Source organism: Mercenaria mercenaria, unplaced genomic scaffold (assembly GCF_021730395.1).
Source record: "Mercenaria mercenaria strain notata unplaced genomic scaffold, MADL_Memer_1 contig_4379, whole genome shotgun sequence".
Classification (NCBI taxonomy): Eukaryota; Metazoa; Mollusca; class Bivalvia; order Venerida; family Veneridae; genus Mercenaria; species Mercenaria mercenaria.
Genome location: NW_026462601.1, coordinates 10,643 through 14,888, shown reverse-complemented (window position 1 = coordinate 14,888; position 4,246 = coordinate 10,643). Strand labels below are relative to the sequence as shown.

General features: G+C 36.1%; 1 non-coding gene across 1 annotated transcript; it reads left to right on the top strand.

Annotated features, from left to right (window-relative positions):
• Positions 1–1,298: 1,298 nt before the first annotated feature.
• On the top strand, positions 1,299–1,371 carry Trnat-ugu (transfer RNA threonine (anticodon UGU)). Its single transcript has one exon. It is a non-coding gene; the product is annotated as a tRNA-Thr (tRNA).
• The last annotated feature ends 2,875 nt before the right edge of the window (positions 1,372–4,246 follow it).

Genomic DNA, 4,246 nt, shown 5'->3' with positions numbered 1-4,246 from the left:
TAATGAAGTACGTGATATAATAACGTTCCTCTTATTTTAAACATTGAATTTAAATTTAACGATGTCACCGCGTAGAACTGATTTCTTACCGCCAAAATTCTTATTTATATCTGATCTCGAATCACTCGAGCATTCAAAACGGTTTTGAAAGATAATAACGCTAGGACAAAGGATATAACGCGGAGTACAAAAAGATATGGTTATTTAAAACGTGTTTAACTCTCTTTAATATGGAAGCCCTGGAGGGACAATTGATTTCCGTACTTCCCACTTCTGACTTCTAACTTCGGCACTTCTCACTTCCAACTTCTTGACTTCCTACTTACTACTTCTAACTTCCACACTTCTGACTTCTAACTTCCAGACTTTCGACTTCTGATTTCCAACTTCCACACTTCTTACTTCCGACTTCTTGACTTCTTACTTCCCTCTTCTAACTTCCGCACTTCTGACTTCCAACTTCCTGACTTCTTACTTCCGACTTCCACACTTCTTACTTCCGACTTCCAAAGAGGTAAAGTTGAAAGTCAGAAGTGCGGAAGTTTGAAGTCGGAAGTCAGGAAGTTAGAAGTCAGAAGTGCGGAAGTTAGAAGTCAGAAGTGCGAAAGTTAGAAGAGGGAAATAAGAAGTCAAGAAGTCGGAAGTAAGAAGTGTGGAAGTTGGAACTCAGAAGTCAAAAGTCAGGAAGTTAGAAGTCAGAAGTGCGGATGTTAGAAGTCAGAAGTGCGGAAGTTAGAAGAGGGAAGTAAGAAGTCAAAAAGTCGGAAGTAAGAAGTGTGGAAGTTGGAAATCAGAAGTAGAAAGTCAGGAAGTTGGAAGTTAGAAGTGCAGAAGTTAGAAGTCAGAAGTGCGGAAGTTAGAAGAAGGAAGTAAGAAATCAAGAAGTCGGAATTAAGAAGTGTGGAAGTTGGAAATCAGAAGTCGAAAGTCAGGAAGTTGGAAGTCAGAAGTGTGGAAGTTAGAAGTTAGAAATGCGGAAGTTAGAAGAAGGAAGTAGGAAGTCAAGAAGTTAGAAGTCAGAAGTAGGAAGTACGAAAATCAATTGTCCCTCCAGGGCTTCCATACTTTAAACTTTAGACTTCATTGAGAAATGGTTTGAATGCAGAATGTATAACATACGCCAATACGACAACTTTGCTTGAAATACAGATCATGTTATTTTTGAAAGTCGCCTTAAATATACTTCCTATATGATAAAGCTTTTTTTTCAAATTTTTCTTATTCGAAGTACCAATAAACACGTTTTCCGTTTGTCACGGTACGGACTTGGTCACGTAAGGGGAGATTATGTGTCAGGCAGCCGGTTAGCTCAGTCGGTAGAGCACTCGCCCTGTAAGCGAGGGGTCCCGGGTTCGAGCCCCGGACTGACTGCACATTTTTCTCACCCTGTGACATTTGGCGCCCAACATGGGACCGTGGCATGCTTGCTTGGTCAGTCTAACAGCGCTTGCAATATTATGTACCTCCGGAATTCGAGGACGAATTTCCAATTTGTGGGGGTGTATGTCACGGTACGGACTTGGTCACGTAAGGGGAGATTATGTGTCAGGCAGCCGGTTAGCTCAGTCGGTAGAGCACTCGCCCTGTAAGCGAGGGGTCCCGGGTTCGAGCGTTTTACGGGTCAGAGTTAATTTTTCATTATTTTGAAATTTTATACCACAGACGCTATTTGAAATAAATCATAGCTTCTACAAGTTCAGTATTCATGATATAAGAGAGGTTTCGTTGAGTTACAGCGAGTGTCAGTCACAACCGCTGCTTTCTTTCTTTCTTTTACCCCATCCGCTTAGCTTAGTAGGAGCGCAGATCGTGAGTTCGGTCCCCGGGTAGGCCCTGACGATTTGATAGAAGGCACGTGTTCGAAATCATTCGTCCTCCACCTCTGATTTATCTGGTAAAGATAGAAGTTATTTGTTGAGAATACAGAATCCAGGAACACTGGTTAGGTTAACTGCCGCAGTAACGTAGAAAAAACAGAGCTAAACCAAAAAAGAAAAACAAAAAACATAAAAAACAACAACAAAAAACAACATTCTTTCTTTTTTCATGTCATGGATACTCGTATTTTTTATGTTTCTAATATTAGGAAACAGTATTATGTATGGAATATGTTTCTATTATGTGTCTATGAACACAAGGATAACATTTGTACACACATCTCCGGAGAGCTAAAACCTCTTTGCAAAGGATGGTGTTTATATCTAGCCAAGTTGCTATATAAATTAACTTTTTAGCAACAGCCTCCGTACAACAAATATGCTGTTTTCCCGCTGTAATTTTGGAGGATTCACTTTATTCGAAACCGGGTTTGTCCGACTACTCTCCAAACGATTGAAATATTTCCAAAAAGGAAAATTTGTAATAAAGTTAGATAAAATAATATTTACTCGAACATGATGTTATAATTACGTAAAGGCTTTCTAAATTTTAAAAAGTTGTATTAGCACTTTTTTCCGAGTTATGCATTATGTTAGATGAATATTTCTCATTTTCACCTACGTCTTACTTTTTTTCGGACTGTGCCGAGGTCGGCTAGGTTCTGTTTATCCCAGTATTATTTTCTGAAGACTGGTTGTTGTTCGAATCTGCTTCATTAAGAATACACCTATATTAACTAATAAGATATTTATGGCATATATTTATAATGTAGGCCTATATTTGTTTGCCTCAGTTCTATTAGATGCATAAATTTCTTTATGTAACAATTTTTTACGCATAGATAATACGGCACGGAAATAGCGGCATGTGATGGAATTCTATACTGGTACGTCTGGTACTTGTTAAAATTAAAAGGCTGAGATAATTCAAATAAAGGATTTTCACTATATTCTGTCGGGGTTTTTTTTAAATTTATTTTTGTAAATGTTAACAATGTAATGTGCATCGATACTTGAGTTTTCGTGTATCATTATTAACTTGCGAGATAAATCATTTCATTTGTAATGTTGAATGAAATCATTAATAGTTGTAAAGGCCTCTTTTGATTAAATTCTACTTAAATAGGTTAAAGATGAGTTTGTCTTGATCACGAGAATCAGAAAATCCATTGAATTACGCATTTTTTTTTATCTTGAATAGGAGTAGAGTAATGTAATTCAGTGCAAAGTGTAACAGAGTGTTGATGTTGTCGCATTCTCATATATCAAATATAATCTAAACGTTAAAATCTGAGTTCTACACAGAAATTATTTCGCTAATGTAACAGAGTTTTAAGGCTATTTAGATTTAATTTTACTAGGAAAAATAAAATAGTAGAGTTAATCCTAAAAGAAGGAGATACATGAAAAAATACTCAATTGCGCTATCATGTGATTTGGGGGTAGGGGTAGCATAACGTAATTTTACGCGAAAATGAATTCGGTGACCCCATAATTTTATTCCTTCAATCGACAGAAAATAAAGTTTTCATGATCATGTTAGTTTTTTGTTCAATTCTATCGTTTGGGTTTTACATGAGACAAGATAAGCGCAAACTGTTTATTCAAAACTAAACGTCATATTTGCCGCTCTGTCGTCACTTTAACGTAAATATCGGCTTCAACGTTAAAATGATCTTCACAAATTATACACCATTTCAAAGACATTTTTAAATGCAATTATGATGAGAAACAAGCAAACTGATACTTGTTGACTGAACAGAACGATTTAAGAAAACAATCTGACGGACGTGAAATTATGGTTCATCAAAAATGGACGTCAGTGGTCGTGTTTGAAGGTTTGTAGAGAAAAGTTAAAGAAGTATCAAAAATGTAAAATACGCATTATATGAGGAATATGCTGAATTTTACATTAAACAAAATTTCTAACCTAACAACTTCAAATTTGGCGCATTCCACCTTAATTGACATCAATAACAGCTAAAACGCAAAATAATGTCGCTTTGCGTTTTTCATGGCGTTAAGTATATAACCTAAGTCGCGCAAACGTTAAATTTTGTAATAGAGAGTATCAATATCTATCCTCTCCAGTGCACACGGTACACGGTATACACTTTCGTAACAAAATCTACCAAGGTTTATGAAAATGTGTCATGGAATTGAAATCGAAAGTAGGGAAAAGAAGACGCACAGCTAAAGATGAATATTTTCTTTTTTTAATTAAAGCATAAGTTTGACAGATATATTGCATTTCATAAGAGATTTAATAAACACTGTAAAATGAAATCTTTATCCATCTTTTATATATCATCTGTCTCGTTTTCTGAAAACGAGGCTCTAGGTTGTAATCCGCCATTTTAACGACACAT